The sequence below is a fragment of the Ornithorhynchus anatinus genome, chromosome 11 (genome assembly GCF_004115215.2).
Source record: "Ornithorhynchus anatinus isolate Pmale09 chromosome 11, mOrnAna1.pri.v4, whole genome shotgun sequence".
Lineage (NCBI taxonomy): Eukaryota > Metazoa > Chordata > Mammalia > Monotremata > Ornithorhynchidae > Ornithorhynchus > Ornithorhynchus anatinus.
The window spans coordinates 45,525,269-45,543,217 of NC_041738.1; positions in this window are offsets into that span (position 1 = coordinate 45,525,269).

Below are 17,949 nucleotides of genomic sequence, written 5' to 3' on the forward strand. Positions count from 1 at the left end.
GCCATTAAAACAATGAGTGATTCCCCATGTGGTTATCAACCAAAGGAAGATAGTATAATAATAATAATAATGGTGGTATTTGTTAAGTGCTTACTATGTGCAAAGCACTGTTCTAAGCGCTGGGGGGATACAGGAGGATCAGATTGTCCCACGTGGGGCTCACAGTTTTAATCCCCGTTTTACAGATGAGATATCTGAGGCACAGAGAAGTTAAGTGACTTGCCCAAAGTCACACAGCTAGCAAGCGGGAGAGCCGGGATTCGAACCCATGACCTCTGACTCCCAAGCCCAGGCTCTTTCCATTGAGCCACGCTGCAGTATAGCATGATAGGCGTGTGTGTAAGTATGGCACCGTGGCTCAGTGGAAAGAGCCTGGGCTTCGGAGTCAGAGGTCATGGGTTCGACTCCCGGCTCCGCCACTTGTCAGCTGTGTGACTGTGGGCAAGTCACTTGACCTCTCTGTGCCTCAGTTACCTCATCTGTAAAATGGGGATTAACTGTGAGCCTAATGTGGGACAGTCTGATTACCCAGTATCTGCCCCAGCGCTTAGAACAATGCTCTGCTCATAGTAAGCGCTTAACAAATACCAACATTATTATTAATATATATGTATGTGTGTATATACATACATATATCCTCAGTTACCTCATCTGTAAAATGGGGATTAAGACTGTGAGCCCCACGAGAGACAACCTGATTACCTTGTATCTATCTCAGTGCTTAGAACAGTGCTCGGTACATAGGAAGTGCTTAACAAATATTATTATTATTATTATGTATATATGTGTATGTGCGTGTACATATATATGTATGTATTTTAGTAGAGAGATAAAGAATTAAAGAGGATACTGGGGGAGGTGTAGGGAGATGGAAGAAGAGGATTTATCTGGCCTCAGTTACCTCATCTGTAAAATGGAAATTAAGACTGTGGGACATGGACTATGTCCAATCTGATTAGTTTATATCTCCCCAATTGCTTAGTAAAGTCCTGGCACATAATCAGGTGCTTAACAAATGCCATAAAAATAGCCAGAAGGAAAGGTAAGAGATCAAAGAGGGAGTCTGGTCTATTTATTTATTCATTGTTTATTTATTTTAAATGGTATTTGTTAAACTCTTATTATGTTGCAAGAAATGTTCTAAGCACTGGGGTAGATACAAATTAATCCCAGTCAATCAGTCAGTCAATCGTATTTATTGAGTGCTTACTGTGTACAGAGCACTGTACTAAGCACTTAGGAGAATACAATACAATAATATAACAGACACATTCCCTGCCCAAAGTGAGCATACAGGCTAGAGGGGGAGACAGGCATTAATATAAATAAATAAATTACAGATCAGTACATAAGTCCCTGTCCCACAAGGAGTTCACAGTCTAAGTAAAAGGGAGACTAGATATTGAATCCTCATTTTAAAGCTGAGGAAACTGAAGCTCGGAGACATTAAGTGACTTGCCCAAGGTGACACAGCCGGCAAGTAGCAGACCCGGGATTAGAATGCAGGTACTCCTGACTCCTAATCCTGGTGTCCTTTTCCCTAGGTCACACTGTGAGCTGCCTGGCCGGGGGCTCCTTGGTGGCTTGGGCATTGGCCTGCCCCTCACAGGGTATGTGTGTGGAAGGAAGCTGACTTGGCTCCAGGGAGCACCAGGCCTCATCTGATGCCAGAAGCATCAACCTGGGCTGCAGTGTGCCAGGCATCCAATCGGTCATTAGGGGTAGCGTCAGCTCTCACGGCAAGTTGGCATGGCTCCTGGTGGGGCATAGAAGGAGCAAGAGGCCGCTCTGGATGGGGAGTGCGAAGGGTTGGCTAGCATCTCTCCTGCTCCCGTCTGTTCCGGTGTATGTCCAATTTTACTTTCACCCTGGAAGAGACTAAGCCAACTTCACCCTGGCCAAAAGTTCTTCTAATTTTATAAGATTGAGGCAACCTCTGGTTCTCTTTGTGAAAAATCCTATTAGCCTTGCTTGTTTTGCAGTCTCAAAAAGAGGCTTCAAGAGTTAGCTCTCTAAGTTTCAATGTAAATAATGTTTTTGTTTTTTCTCTTTTCCTGGCATAAATAATTTCTTGGCATTATTTATCACGGGTTCCCTCCTAAGATGACCTTCTGTTTAGGTTGAGAGGGCCCAAAGTCACTCTGGTATTTTCTAATTTATAGGTCCTCTTCCCCAATTGCTTTTTCTTTCTCTCACTCTCCCTGCAAAAGTTCCACAATATGTTACATCCTAGATATCAACTTCATCCCCAGAAAAAATAAAATGCCAGGGTGGCTCCCTAACCATAAAGCCTACATTAACCCACAACCTCAGAGTTCCTCCCATACCATAAGGGGAGAAAAGACAAGGAGAATTAGTTCATCTTCTCACAGTCGGCTTGGGAAGAAGGAAAATACAAGGGGAAAACCCCCATTTTACAGATGGAGAAACTGGGTTTCAAAACGTTTACATGGCTTGTCCAAGATCACAGGGTCTGAATGGGAGCCAGAACTCAAATCGTGATCTCTTGACTTTCAGTCCAATACAAATTATATTAGGCTAAACTCCCAAGTGGGATAATAGAATAAAGCAAATGACCAATTCCCCTTTCATTGTGTTGAAAATGAGTTGGAGGCACAGAACAACCATTAAGCAGCAGGAGTTAAGTACTCCAATAGTTTTTGTGGGCTTCCCAGCGCCTGCTGGCCCTGAGATCAAAGGCACTGAGGAACCTGCAGCTCTCCTGCAGCTCTGTCCCTGCAAATCACTGTGCTCTAGACAGTTCCTAAGTTAGAAGCAATTTTTACCATGACAGAGGAGCAGAAAGCATGACTTGTGGTTTTGCTTGAAATAAAATAAGTTTCTTTCAACTATCTTAGTCAAATGCTCATACAGACTGTTCATCTGTAGCAGAGGTTCCTGTGGTCATCAAGGGGAGCTTTCCATGACAGCTTTGCCTCGTGGAAAGAGCATGGTAGCTTTGTTGCTAGTCTGCCTGTATGATATTGGGCAAGTAATTTAACCTCTCTGTGTCTCAGTTATCTCATCTGTATAATGGGAGTAAAATACCTGCTCTCCTTTCCCTTAAATGGGGAACCCTGTGTAGGATATTGACTGTGTCTAATCTGATTATTTTCTATTTACCCCATTCATTTATTCATTCAATCGTATTTACTGAGCGCTTACTGTGTGCAGAGCACTGTACTAAGCACTTGGAATGTACAAGTCAGCAACAGATAGAGACAACCCCTGCCCAGCAACGAGCTCACAGTCTTAAAGGGGGAGACAGACAAAACAAAACGTCAGGCGTCGATACCATCAAAATAAATAGAATCACAGATATATGCACATCATTAATAAAATAGAGTAATTAATATATACAAATATACACAAGTGCTGTGGGGAGGGAAAGGGGGTAGAGCAGAGGGAGGGAGTGGGGGGAATGGGGAGGGGAAGAGGGGCAGAGGGAAAGGGAAAGCTCAGTCTGGGAAAGCCTCCTGGAGGAGGTGAACACTTAGTAGGGCTTTGTCTTAGAAAGGGGCGCAGGTACTCCTATCTGATACATGGATCCGATTGGATCACTCTGTTCCTCCAAAATCGCCAGTCACTAGCCCACATAAAGCAGTGGCTGCCCACTGGTTTTAAAGCTTGACCTATGGATAGAACGTGGACCTGGGAGTCAGAAGGACATGAGTTCCAATCCTGCCTACGCCACCTGTCCGCTGTGTGACCTTGGGCAAGTTATTTAATCTCTCTGTGCCTCAGTTACCTCCACTGCAAAATGGGGATTATGGCTGAGAGCCCCATGTGGGACATGGACTATGTCCAACCCCATTACCCTGTATCCACCCCAGAGCTTAGAACAGTGCCCAGCACATAGTAAGTACTTAACAAATACTAGGCATATAATATATATATATATATATATATATATATATATATATATAAAGGCTCTCTATAATAATAATAATTTTTGGAATTTGTTAAGTGCTTACTATGTGCCAGGCACTGTACCAAGAGCCGGGGTTGGACACAGTCCCTGTCCCACATAGGGCTCATAGTCTCAATCCCCATTTTACAGATGAGGTAACTGAGGCACAGACACGTGAAGTGAATTGCCCAAGGTCACACAGCAGACAAGTGGCCGAGCCGGGACTAGAACCCAAGACCACCTGATTCCCAGGCCCAGGCTCTACCCACTATGCCATGCTGCTTCTCCTCTACATTTGTTCTCCCTTACCTATCTGCCTTCTTCATCCTCCTCTACAATCAAGTCCATGTTTTCCACTCCTCCCAAGCAGATCTCTTAACTGCCCTCTACTCTGGGATCACTCTTCCTAATTAGCTTTACCAAACCTCATCTCCCCTCCCAACCTCATCTCTCTCCCAGCCCCCCTCAGGAAAAGCCAACTCCTACATGAGGCAATCCCAGACTAATCCTCCACCTTCCCAGTTATGCCATCCCTCAGCCTCCTCAGCACTCACAATTATCTGCTTGTATTTGTTCTTTCTAGCTCTGCTGACATACTCTTAATTCTGGTATTCTCAGTTATTTTACATACCGTACGCTTGTCTTCCCAATTAGACTGGAAACTCTTCCAGGGTCAGAACTTCATCTTAACTTCAAGCACCCAAGGCAGTACTCTACACATAGTAGGTGGTTTTTTTTGTTTTGTTTTGTTCTCTAAGTGCTTATTATGTGTCAGGTACTGTATAAAGCACAGGGGTAGATACAAGCTAATCAGGCTGGCCACAGTCCATATCCCACAGGGACCTCACAGTCTTCATCCCCATTCTACAGATGAGGTTACCGAGGCACAGAGAAGTTAAGTGACTTGCTCAAAGTCACACAGCAGACAAGTGGCAAAGTTGGAATTAGAACCCAGATCCTTCTGACTCCCAGGCCGATGCTCTATCCACTAAGCCGCACTACTTCTCAATGAATGAGGTGTTCCATAAATAATCTTGTTATTGATTAGTAGAACCGAATTTGGAGACATGGGGAGCAGTAGAACTGTCGCTGAGATGAAGATGGGAATAGTGGTACTCCATGCTCAGCCCAGAGCAGGCAGGCAGAGTTGAGAGAGGTACCTGGCTTGAACTGCTTAATAAATACCATTGACTGATTGGTTGATTGATTAGGTAGGGCTGGGCCCAGTTTGAGTCAAATACTGTTAACTGCCTGGTGCGCTGTACTAAGTGCTGGGGTAGACACAAGCCACTCAGGTTGGACACAGCCCACGTCCCACATGGGACTCTCACAGTCTTAATCCCCATTTTACAGATGAGATAATTGAATCACAGAAAAGTGCCTTGTCCAAGGTCACAAAGCAGATGAGCGGCAGAGCCGGGATTAGAACCCTTAGCATATAGTGATTAATAGATGTCATTATTCTTATAGAATCATATAAAATATATTAATTTCACAAAATTATTATTAATAATGCAAGCCAGGGAATAAGAACTCTTGGTGTGCAGTGCAGCTCTTTGATAAGCCCATAATTGACCTGCACAATGGCAAAAAAAGTTGGTACATTTCTTCAGATATGTGAACTATGCTGCATTTACTTTTCCAATCAATTTACCTTATGAATATAGGACCAAGCATAAACCTTGCCCTTGGTTATTTTAGTCATCAATAAAGACTATGATATTCATTTAAACCTTATGAATCCCATTCCTGACACTCAACCATTATTTATTATTTGTAGGAGACATATATCATCCTGGATTAAAACTGTAAATACTCTACTTACCCAGGTCATAGCACATCCTTTTTGTTTAAATTCTAAACTGTGATGTTTTACACAAGTTAATTTCCTTTCCAAGTGGAAATGTCTTAAGACAGGCCTATTTGTAGCCTTACTCAAAATATCGGGGCCAGCAGCACCTAGAATCCTAAATTTCTAATTACTTTCTGTTTGTTGGGTCTAACTCCAGTATTCAAGGCTGACACTTCAGCTCTGAGCTTTTAAAACTCTCTGCCTGGGCGAATAAGAACAGTGGGAATGAAAGGAGCAGAGCTGCACTTGAGTCTGAAGCCTCTGGAATCAGGAATTCTCTTCTAAGATTCACACAGGCTCTATACAGGTCAAGTTTAGGTAGTTAAGACAATTACGGATCAATCTATCATATCAGGATGAACAAAAAATGTTGACCTGAATTATCAAATCAGGTTGTCCCATGGACCTAATTATCTGGGAAATATCTCCATTCATTCAATCATATTTACTGGGCAATTATTGTGTGCAGAATACTGAACTAAGTGCTTGAGAGAGTACAGAATAACAATTAACAGGCACCCTGCCCACAACAATCTTACAGTTCAGAAGGGGAGACAGACATTAATTTAAATAAGTTACAGATGTACATAAGTGCTGTGGGGCTGGGAAGGGGGTTGAATGAAGGGAGCAAGTCAGGGGGATGGAAGAGAGGGGGAGAAGAGGAAAGGAGGGCTTAGTCAGGGAGGACCTCTTGGAGAAGACGAGCCTTTGAAGAGGGGAAGAGTAAACGTCTGTCCAATTTGAGAAGGGAGGGTATTCCAGGCCCTCCATTTTGCTTTGTTGGTGGAGGCATTGCCAAATTGTAACTTTAAGTGAAATATGTCAACACTTTTTGCCTAGGTTTCTCTGATTGTAAAATGAAGTTCCTGTCACTTGTTCTCAATCCACAGTGAACCCTTGAAGGGTAATTTAATGTAGTTATTTTGATTTCTTGCTCTTTGTGATTGGGAACACATTGTTTTTGATTCCACACTGTATCTGCACAGAGCCTCCTCCAGAGTCATGCAGTCTGGGTCTTCAACTGCCACAAAACCCATACTGGACCACTATTTTAGGCCAGAATATATAGTTGAAAAGTGAATAACTTAGCAGAGTGGTGAACACAGCAGGAACACAATGTAAATCCAGTCCAGATTGGCCATCCGGTCTGTGTTTTTAGGTGATAAAAGATTTGAGAAGTTAGTGATCCATGAAAAATAACTGTCTAGTTGTCCAGACTCTACCTAAGCAAATGTAATTCATTCAATTTTCTAAAAATAACTTTTGGGGAATACAATTTTTAATCTAACTGACCCAATATGCGATCAACTTCTGATTAAGCATTGCCCTAAAGAAACAGTATTCACTCTCTAAAATGCGGCAAGGTGTTTTGAATGAAGATCAAAGAATTAAAGAAATATTTTGAAGGCTGTACAGTATAGGAGGCAAGAATGAGACCACTCATTTCAAAGGCAGATCAATTAAAGGCCTGCCCAGAAACAGTGAAGATGATTAGAGCAGCTTTAGCTAAGGGAGTTACAGCCAATCCTGGGGAAGACCATACCAGACCATCAGTTTTCAGGCACTGAGCAATCAGAAATTTTTTCCATTGGTTAGGAGAGCTTGTTTATTCACAGATGTTGACCACGGCATTGATTTGACCACCCTACAGTTACTTAATCACCTGGGAACTAAGCCCTCTGCAATCCACCTTGTGCCATTAGAAAGCTCACGGCAGGATGTTGCTGCTGGAAAGGAATAAAAACTAAGGCATTTTAAACAATGATGTTATTCTGAGTGAATCCACAGATCAAAAATAGGTCTAACCACATGGAGAAGACTGTACTTTGAACTCCAAATTCCAGATCTTCTTTGGAAGAAAAACCCTGGAATCATCATGGAACATCATGCCCAGCTGTTAATTCTCCAGGTATAAATATTTACTTGGAGCCATTGCAACATGACTGTCTGACAAGGTGGCAGAGATTCAGTGATTTAGGAGAGCAAGTAGAAAAGCCACAAGTCCCATCCTAGCCTAATAGAGTAGAATAGGAAAAGAGGAGCTTGATTTCTGAAGTGTTGCTACAATAAAATGCCCATAACTTCACTAAACACCTGTGCTGCGGAGGGTACGAGAGGACAGGAAGAGAAACTTGAATATCCTCTTGAATCAACATAAAGGTTTACCCACTGAGAAGGAGAGGATTCTTTTAGGGGGCTTTGTAGCTAGGGATTTTTCTAGGATTGATGGAATGAAACCTGAAGGCCCTTTAGGAGGACCACAGAGGAAAAACCCTCCCAAACTGGAATGGAATGAGGGAGACCACATTATAAAATCAGACTGGACAAAGCTCCCAAAAATGTATCAAAAAACTCTGACCTTTTGGCTCCTTTCCATCTGCATCATGTATGATTTATGGTTATTGATGGGACTGGAACTGAACAAAATGTGCAAGTTTGGACAAAAGTGCAAGGAGCACATGTTCAGCATGGTTTATTTTCTTTTCCTCTTTCCCCAAATGGCCAGAATCAGCCAACGTCTCTCTTTTGTGATTTCTGCTCTGGAGTTTTCCATTATTGTTCCCTAAAGACACGAACCTAGGTGCAAACCATTTTTATCACAGGGAAACAGCATGCTGTAGATATAAGGTAATCAGATTGCCCCACATGGGGCTTACAGTCTTAATCCCCATTTTACAGATGAGGTAACTGAGGCACAGAGAAGTGCCTTGCCCAAGGTAACACAGCAGACAGGTGCCAGAGCTGGGATTAGAACTCACATCCTCTAACATCCAAGCCCGTGCTCGTTCCACTAAGCCATGAAGGTCACAGGTTCTAATTCCGGCTTTGCCACGTTGCTATGTGGCCTTGGGCAAATCACTTCTCTTCTCTGTGCTTCAGTTCCCTGATCTGTAAAATGGGAATGAAGACTGTGAGCCCCATGTGAGACAGGGATTGTATCCAACCCAATTTGTTTGTATCCATCTCAGCACTTAGTACAGTACCTGCCACATATTAAGTGCTTAATAAATGCCATAATTTTTTTTTATCAAAAGCCTAAGAGGAAGAAAGAAGAAAGAGAATCTTGTCATAGTCAAGTAAAGAGCAGGATGATGTCATGCCCCTTTATGTCCCCTAGTGATGCCATGACTACAAACTAAAATAAGAGGCACCTCTAGAGCACCTATAGTTACTGACCTTTCATTACAACTGTGAGCTATAATCATAATTTCAGATAGAAGACCAACCTTCATCCTAACCTTTCCACAGGACATTGCTTTCTCTTGCATAATTGCCTATGAATGGAGTTCCTGATATAGACAGAAACGAGGTCAATGGAAAACAGGCTCACCAGCAAGACCCTAACCACCAGGCAGAGGAATCAAGCAGACACAACTGGATGGTGATAGATGCTTAGTTACCATCCTGCTTTAAAAGAGAACTGGGAAATGTTGGGGATGCCAGGAGGGAGAAGATGCAAGCATGGTTTCGAAGAAAAGTCTCCTGCCCCTCAAGGCTCAGTTCTGGGTGGCCTTCAATTCTCCATCTACACCCACTCTCTTGGAGAACTCATTCTCTTCCATAGCTTCAACTACCATCTCTACACAGATGATTCCCAAACCTATCTCTACAGTCAATCAATCAGTGGTATTTATTGAGCGCTTACTGTGCGCAGAGCACTGTACTAAGCACTTGGGAGAGTGCAATATAATGTAGTTGGCAGGCATCTTCCTTGCCCACAGCGAGTTTACAGACTAGAAGGGGATGGAGAGACTATAAAGCAATCTTGCATTTTCTCCTGCTTTGGGACATTGTTATATGGATGTCCCGCTAACATCTCATGCTCATAACATGTACAAAACAACTCCTCACCCTCCCACTCAAACCCTATCCTCCCCCATGATTATCCAATCACAGTAGACATCATCACCATCCTCACAAGGCAGTAACCTTGGCATTATCATCAACTCATTTCCCTCATTCCACCCACATAGTCTGTCACTAAATCTTGGAGGTTCTACTTTCACAGCAACTCTAGAATTATCCCCTTCTTCTACATCCAAACTGCTACCAGGCTGATCCAAGAACTTATTGTGTCCCACTGCAATTGCTGCCTACCCCTCCTATCTTACCTAGTTGATTTTGTACTACAGCCCAGCCCACACACTTTGTTCTTCTAATCCTTAGAACATTAGAGAACAATCTGACCCCATTAGCTTGTATCTACTCCAGTGCTTAGAGCAGTGCCAGTGCTTAGAACAGGGCTTTGCACATAATATGAATTTAACAAACACCATCATTATTATTATTATTTTTTTTAATGCCAACCTACTCTATCTCAGTTTCATCTATCCTGACCCAGACATCCCCTTTTTATGGTATTTGTTAAGCACTTACTATGTGCCAGGCACTGTACTAAGCACTGGAATAGATACAAGCTAATGTGATCAGACACACCCCCTGTCTTAACATGGGGCTCACAGTTTTAATCCCCATTTATGGATGAGGTAACTGAGGCACAGAGAAGTGAAGTGACTTGCCCAAGATCCCACAGCAGACTAGTGGCAGAGCCGGGATTAAAACCTAGGTCCTTCATCAGACTAGGCCAAAGTTCTTCTCCCACCTCCCACATCCCTTGCCTACATCCTTTCCCAGGCTGGAACTCCCTCCACTTTCATGTCCAACAGATTGCCACTTTCCCCATTTCCAAAGCTCTACTCACATCACATTTCCTCTAAGAGGCCTTCCCTGACTAAGTGCTCATTTCTTCAATTCACCTTCTCTTCTGCATTGCCTACATATTCGGGTCTATACCCTTTAAACACTTTGATATTCACCCCAGCCCCAAAGCATTTATGTACATATCCTTATACTCTACATTTCCCTTAGCTGTAATTTATTCAAATATTCATCTCCCTCTATACTCTGCAGCTCCTTGTGTGCAGGGATCTTGTTTACCAACTCTTATTGTATTGTACTCTCCCAAGTGCTCAATGCAGTGCTCTGCATAAGAAATACCACTGATGGAATCATGTTTATTGAGATTATATTTGGCCCTATAGTGGTAATAGTATCTATTAAGCACCTACTTTGGGCAAAGCTCTGTACTAAGTGCTGCAAAAAATATACAGGTGAGAATTAGACATGATTCCAGGCCCCCAGATATCTCGCAATGGCCTATGGATAGAGCACAGGCTTGGGAGGCAACACACCGGGGTTCTAATCTAGGCTTTGCTTCTTGCTTATGTGACCTTGGGCAAGTCACTTACCTTATCTGGGCCTCACTTTCTGCATCTGTAATATAAGGGATTAAATACCCATTCTCTTTCCTACTTAGACTGTGAGCCCATGTGGGAGAGGGACCGTGTCCAACCTGATTATCTTGTTTCTTCCCCAGTGTTTAGTACAGTGGTTGGTACATTGTCTTCAATAAATACTGACATTTTTATAATTGTTAAGAATAGAAAGGGAAAGTTGACAATGAACACCTAAGCAAAAATGAAATGATGGAAACACAGAAACAAGGAAAATGACAAATATAACCAGTCACATAGGGCACTGTAGTTAGAAGAGTAGTTTCGAACAAGGAACAAAAATTAGAGATGGTGAAGGAAAAAAGTGCATTGAGCTCATGAGCTAAATAATAATGGTGGTATTTGTTAAGCACTTACTATGTGCAAAGCACTTTTCTAAGCGCTGGGGGATACAAGGTGATCAGGTTGTCCCACATGGTGCTCACAGTCTTAATCCCCATTTTACAGATGAGGGAATTGAGGCACAGAGAGCTGAAGTGACTTGCCTAAAGTCACACAGCTGGCAAGCGGCAGAGCCAGGATTATAACCCATGACCTCTGACTCCCAAGCCCAGGCTCTTTCCACTGAGCCACACTGCTTCTCTATAATGATGGTATTTGTTAAGTGCTTACTATGTGCTAAGCACCATTTTAAGCGCTGGGGTAGATGCATGGTAATCAGGTTGTCCCACGTGGGGCTCACAGTCTTAATCCTCGTTTTCCAGATGAGGTAACTGAGGCACAGAGAAGTTAAGTGGCTTGCCCAAGGTCAAGCAGCAGACAAGTGGCGGAGCTGGGAAGGTAATCGATGAACAGGACATGCATTCAGGAGAGGGAAAAGGGAGACGTGAACACAAGAAGATTCAGGGATCAGAAATGTTGAGTTGAATTGAGAACATTCAGGTATTGTTATAAATGTACTCAAAGGAGTAAGTCTACAGTGGGGTTTTGAAGAGAGGGGCAGATGGTTTGCTTGTCGGAAGGGCAGTGAAGAATGAGTCAAATCACATGAGACAGCTGGGAATAAACCACAGAGAGGGAGCAGGAAGGAAACCTCTGAAGCCAATCATTTTCCCCCTAAACCACTAATCCTTCCTAGTCCTCTAGTGTTCTCACTTGGTGGAGTCAAGGCCAGTACCCGAGAGAACCCAGTTCCCAAAGGCAAGAGAAAAGAGAGTCTGAAACTAATTAGAAGTGATGCCATATTCAGAGTAAATGGGACCTGGTTGGAATTCTGAATCATCTTCTTGCCCTCAAAATGGAATAGTCGTTTCTTTTTTCCTTCTAGAAAAAGCAGATCAGGTGAAGGCTGGCTGGTGGGACACTTTCCATGGAGCAATCAGAGTCTGATTTCCTACAACAACCCAGCCCACACACTTGGCTCCTCCAAAACCAACGTACTTACTGTACCTTGATCTCATCTATCTCACTGCCAACTCCTTGTTCACATCCTCCCTCTGGCTTGGCACTCCCTCCCGCTTCGTGTACAACTGACTACCACTCTCCCCACCTTCAAAGCCTTATTAAAATCACATCTCCTCCAAGAGGCTTTCCCCAACTAAGCCCTTTTTTCCATTACTCCCTCTCCCTCCTGAGTCACCTAGGAACTTGGATTCATACCCTTTAAGCATTTCATAATCACCCCACCCTCAACTCCACAACATATATATACATATCTGTAATTTATTTCAGTGTTCTGTCTCCCCCTCTAAACTGTAAGCTCTTTGGGGGCTTAAAGTATGTCTACCAACTCTGTTGTATTATACCCCCAACCCCCAAGCACTTAGTACAAGGCTCTTTGTACAGAAAGAACTCAATAAATACCATCGATTTAATGAATATATGAAATTGTCAAGAATGTGCCTGTTGTTATATCGCATCCTCCCAAGCACTTAGTACAGTGCTTTGCACAGAGTAAGCATTAAATAAATATGATTGCAGGAATGAATGAAGTTGATGAGCTTCTAGGACAAAAGGTAGAATAAGGTTTTTTTTAGCAATCAGGAAAAGAATGGAGAGAGAGGCTAAGGAAAGCGGGGGATGAAGAGGTGTGAGATTAGCCTCTAGGAAAATGATTTGATAACCACGTATCTACTCCTGTATGTAGCACAAAGTAAGTGCTTAATAAATGGCATTATTTTTATTATAGAAACTTGCCTGGCTAACAAGTCTACTGATTATTCTAGCAGTCATCTCATCTTTCTCTTTTCAAACCTATATATATATATATATATACATATATATATATATAGAGAGAGAGAGAGGAATAATTAATAAATAGATTTTTTCCTTGGATTTATAAATCCCCAGGCTAATGAAGAGCTCACTTCTACTCCGAAGCTCATACCCAAAAAATTACTAAATATAAGAGAGAAATCCCAGACTTGAAATCTCAAGAGGTCCTACCAGAATTAATCTGTCAACCAATGATATTTATTGAGAGCTTACAGTGTACAGAGCAATGTACAAAGCGCTTGGGAGAGTACAGTACAATACAGTTGGTAGACATGTCTCATGGCCTTAAGGAGCATACAGTTTAGATGGGGAGGCAGACATTCAGATAAATTATGGATATAATAATAATAATGTTGGTATTTTTTAAGCGCTATCTATGTGCAGAGCACTGTTCTGAGCACTGGGGTAGATACAGGGTTGTCCCACGTGAGGCTCACAGTTAATCCCCATTTTACAGATGAGGTAACTGAGGCCCAGAGAAGTCAAGTGACTTGCCCACAGTCACACAGCTGACAAGTGGCAGAGCCGGGATTTGAACCCACGACCTCTGACTCCCAAGCCCAGGCTCTTTCCACTGAGCGATGAGGGTAGGAAGAATACCAAGTGTTTAAAAGGTACAGATCCAAGTATATAAGTAACCAGAGAACAGAGAGTCAGTAAGGGAAATGAGGGATTATTTAAGGAAGGGCTCTTGGAGGAGATGTGATTTTAGTAGGGTTTTGACGGTGGGGAGAGTGGTGCTTTGTTGTATACGAAGATGGAGGAGTTCCAAGCCAGAGGAAGGATGTGGGCAAGGGGTCATTGGCAAGATAGATGAGATTGAGATACAGCCAATAAGTTGTCATTAAAGGAGCAAAGTGGGCAGATTGGGTAATAGTAGGAAATCAGCAGCGTAAGGTAGGAAGAGGTCAGCTGATTTAGTGCTTTCAAGCCAATGGTACGGAGTTTCTGCTATATGTGAAGGTGGATGGTCATCCAATGGAGATTTTTGAGGAGTGGGAGGCATGTATTGACTGTTGTTGGGTAGGGATTGTCTCTCTCTGTTGCCAAATTGTACTTTCCAAGCATTTAGTACAGTGCTCTGTACACAGTAAGCACTCAATTAATATGAATGAATGAATGAATGTACTGCATTTTTTTTAGAAAAATGAGCTAGACCGCAGAGTGAAGTAATAATAATAATTAATAATTATGGTATTTGTTAAGCACTTACTATGTGCAGAGCACTGTTCTAAGTGCTGGTGTAGAGACAGGGTAATCAGATTGTCCCATATAGGGGTCACATTTTTAAATCCCCATTTTTACAGATAATGTTGGTATTTGTTAAGCGCTTACTATGTGCAGAACACTGTTCTAAGTGCTGGGGTAGATACAGGGTAATCAGGTTGTCCCACGTGAGGCTCACAGTTAATCCCCATTTTTACAGATGAGGTAACTGAGGCACCGAGAAGTTAAGTGACTTGTCCCACAGCAGACAAGTGGTGGAGCCGCAATTTGAACCCACCACCCCTGACTCCCAAGCCTGGGCTCTTTCCACTGAGCCATGCTGCTTCTCAAGTACGGACTGGACTGGGGAGAGACAGAAGGTGGGGAGGTCAGCGAGGTCAAGGTGGGATATGACAAGTTTTTAGATCAGTATGATATTTTGGATGGAGAGGAAAGGATGGATTTTATGGATGTTGTGAAAGGAGAACTAATAGGATTTGGTGTGGGCTGAATGAGAGAGGTAAATTAAGGATATATCAAAGTTATGGGTTTGTGAGCCTGGAGAGAAGAAGAGAAGTCAGGGTTGGAGCAGTAGATTTGGGAATCACCCATTTAGAGATGGTAGCTGAAGCTGTAAGAGTGAACGAGTCCTCCAAGGGAGTGGGTATAGATGAAAAATAGAAGGGAACCCAAAAGTGAGATGGGAGGTATCCCCAAAGTTAGAGCTTGGGAAACAGAGGAGGAACTTGTGAAAATGGCTGAGGAGGTACCAGAGAGATTTGAGGAGAGAACCAGGAGAAGACAGAGAAACCAAAGGTTAGATAATGTTTCAAGGAGAAGGAGGTGGCCCATGATGTTAAACCTCAACTAATTGGTTATCAGAATCATAGGGTGAAACACTGAGGACATGGGGAATCTTTGGATTCATCTTTACCTCTCCAACTGGGACAAAGACCAAAAGAAATTCAATCAGCATCTCCAGCAGTAGCTGTCAATTAGACAGATTCTTATGTCTATCAGGAGCCATTCACCCAGAAACAGAATAAAACTCTGCTCCATAGGAATTTGACCAAATAGATTTTGACTATTCCTTTCTGGCTTTAAAGAGCAACAAAAACAACACTAATTCCAAAATCTCCTTTTCACTGGGTTGAGAATAAGGAAGCAAACAGTTGCACCATTAATAACTAGGTGGATTATGAATTTCATCTTCTAACTTTCCCCCCTGCAGAGTTGGATTCTACATGCTTTTCACCTCCCCCTGTTTAAGTTAGTTTCTGAAGAAAAAGACCCTGACCTTGGCTAGAAAAATGGTGTGACTACTTCCTGAATTTAACAGATATATTTTGAGGAGTGGCAGAATTATGTCATTGTATTCTATTGGCCACCATATTTAAAGCCCTACCTTGCTCTGCTTATCACCAGGTTCAGGTCTCTTGGGCTAGGTGAGAACATTTTAATCAATTCCATTAGACTGTAAGCTTCTTGAAGGCAGGAATCAGGTCTGCCAACTGTATTGCACTCTCTCAAGCACTTAATATTGTGTTCTGCACAAAGTAGGTAGAGCATGGGCCTGGGAGTCAAAAGATCATGGGTTCTAATCCTGCCTCCACCATTTATCTGCTGTGTGACCTTGGGCAAGTCACTTCACTTCTCTGTGCCTCAGTTATCTTATCTGTGAAGTGGAGATTGAGACTCCGAACCCCACATGGGACAGTGGCTGTGTCTAACCCAATTTGCTTGTATCCACCCCAGCAATTAGTATGGTGCCTGGCACATAGTAAGTGCTTAACAAATACCACAATTATTATTATTCAAGCACTCAATAAATATAATTGATTGACCTGTCAAGTCTGCACTTGGTGGGCCTGGGAATCAGAAGGTCATGGGTTCTAATTCTGGCTCTTCCACTTGTCTGCTGTAGGACCTTGGGCAAGTAGCTTCACTTCTCAGGGCCTCAGTTACCTCATCTGTAAAATGGAAATTGAAACTGTGAGCCGCAGGTGGGACAGGGTATATGTCCAACCCGATTTGCTTGTAGCCACCCCAGTGTTTAGTTCAGTTCCTGGCCCACAGTAAGTGCTCAACAAATACCATAATTATGATTACAGGAATTCGCAGCCCTTGGAAATGCATCTTCAAATACAAAGAACCCAGCATAAACACATGGCCAGGAAAGATAGCCCATCTTCTGTGGGATCTGGATGATACCCAGTGTGTGATCGATTCTCCTTCCAAAGAACAGAAGTTGTGGAAGGATGAGAAATCTGAGTTCATGATTCTGAAAGATGATTTTCCTGATTTGTCTTAGTTGTCCTCCTCCTCATCAACTGATCCCTGCCAGGTATCAGGTACTGAGCCAGTCATTACAGGGATTTTATCAAACACAGCAGAGATGCTTTCCAGACCTTACACTACAAGGATATGGACAGAGAAAGCCATAATATTCTACATGTGTACAGGGAAAATGAGGGAGAAGTGTCCAAATCAGAGTAGGAACAGAAGTTGGAACCGAACAGGTCTTTCTGCCTTTGCTGCCGTTATTACTGAATCCAGACTTCAGACTAAGGGATCTGGCTATTTTCATGGTCATGTTATCACTTCACAATATGTCAGCAAATTCTTGTACAAACATGATAAAAAAGACCACGTTTTATCACTTCTTTTACATAATCGTGAACGATAGGGAATCTAATCTGAATTGGGTTTAAAGTAGGCGAGAGGGATGACAAAGTGCAGTAAGAGACTCGGAGATGAGGCGGGGATGACTTTGGTTCTTATTAGGGTTCATTTTTTTAATCCACTTTTCACAGAGATGAAAAGGAGCCTTTAGTTCTAAGGAAGTGGGGCCAGTGATTTTTTTGCTCAGGGCATTTCTCTCCCCACTTTCAAAACACTGCTAAAATCATATCTCCTCCTGGAATCCTCCTCTGACTAACCTCTCATGTCCCCACCCTATTTTCCCTCCCTTCTGCTTCACCTATACCCTCGAGTCTACACCTTGGAAGCTTGTTAATACTCACCCTGCTTCCGCAACATTTATCTGCATATCCATATACTTATATTCTGTGTCTTTCCTTATCTGTAATTTATTTTAATGTCTGCCTCTCCTGCTAGACTGGAAGCTTCATGAGAATACTCCTACTTTATTTTACTTTTCCAAGCGCTTAGTATAGTACTCTGCACATAGTAAGCACTGAATAAATACCTCTGATTAATTGATCTGCCATGAGAGGATAAATATCAGTATCATTGTTATAAAGAGCTATTTATTAAATGCAGAGTTATTTATTGAACTCTCCTGTGAGCAGAGCTCTGAACTAGATGCTTGTGGAATATACAAAAACAAAAGATACCTCTCTTCCTTCGAAGTGCTTAGACTCTAAAGGGGAAGACAAAGATGTGTAAAATAATGATCCTTCAATAGTTGAGTATGTATAGCTAGATAAAAACAACAAGAAGGATCTGATAAA